General features: G+C 41.8%; 1 protein-coding gene across 1 annotated transcript in view; it reads right to left on the bottom strand.

Moving 5' to 3' along the window:
• Positions 1-1083, bottom strand: part of NPSR1 (neuropeptide S receptor 1) — a gene marked incomplete at both ends in the record, with an annotated part of 38559 nt that overhangs the window by 15519 nt on the left and 21957 nt on the right. The gene's annotated exons all lie outside the window — the stretch shown is intronic.

The following is a 1083-nucleotide window of genomic DNA, read 5'->3' as shown; positions in this document are numbered from 1 at the left end:
CAGCCTGGCTGGCATCGCAAACAGGTCAGATGAGCTGCACGCTCAAAGCCCCTCTTTCTCTCCTTGCTAGTAAAGGGATGTGAGGTGACCAGATGAGATGGCCATGGCAGCTCTCGGCTGGATTCAGATCCTGGTCTTTACCCACATCTGTTCCAACAATGCCTAAAATTAGATCGATTCCTCAAATAACAATTTGGCTTTTGTGAGTAAAGCTGCATAAAAAAATCACCTAAGGGTGTTACTCCTATGTACACCTAAATGTTTCAGGCTTTTCCATGAGAAACAGGGAAGGGACTGCTGGGTGGGCCTGATCCTGCAGCATGCCGGCCTCACTGCAGCCTGATAAGGGCGTCCAGGTTTTCCATGAGCTGGAGGTAAAATACAGCGATGGAGAAGCTGTAGTTAGTGTCTAAGGACGTCAGCTTCATCCCATCTGTGACATATATTGAACTATTTCATGCCTTTTTTTCTTTGTCTTTTATTTCGCTGCAAGAAGAAATACGCCTCCTGTGAGAGCAGCTGGGGTGAAATCCAAATGCTGCTGAAGTCAGTGGATATTTTGTCAGGTTTTTATTCGCAAACTTAATTATTCAGTGAGTAACCCTGCCCTGTCAGCTTAAAGTTAACCTACTTATGCCTGTGCTTCTCCCATAGTCTGCATTCACCAAAATAAATACACCTCAGGTCACCTTTTCTTCTTTTTTTTTTTTTTTTTTTAGAAAATCTGAGGATATAGCCCAGTCTTTGTCCTGCTTCTTATTGAACAAATGAGCACTCACAGCAATGCAAGTTTTATGATGGAATTGCAAAGGTGGTACTGCTGTTGTACATATGGGTGATACTAAGTCTTGTCTTTAAAACTAAAATAATAAAAAAGTTCTCTCCCTGTATGACAGGATAAATTTTTTAAGTGCTTGCCATGGAAGAAAATGTGCATCAATCCAGTGTTCTGCCACTTCAAGTAACACAGCATGTTGCTCTTCTTGCACAGATTACCATAAAGGGAGATAGCAGATTGGGAAAACTATCCGTGAGATTTGTCAGGACAAAACCAAGTAATACAAAGGAATCACATCAATCTGT

Source organism: Eurypyga helias, unplaced genomic scaffold (genome assembly GCF_000690775.1).
Source record: "Eurypyga helias isolate BGI_N326 unplaced genomic scaffold, ASM69077v1 scaffold6197, whole genome shotgun sequence".
In the NCBI taxonomy this organism is placed as follows: domain Eukaryota; kingdom Metazoa; phylum Chordata; class Aves; order Eurypygiformes; family Eurypygidae; genus Eurypyga; species Eurypyga helias.
This window is presented reverse-complemented; position numbering and strand designations above follow the sequence as displayed.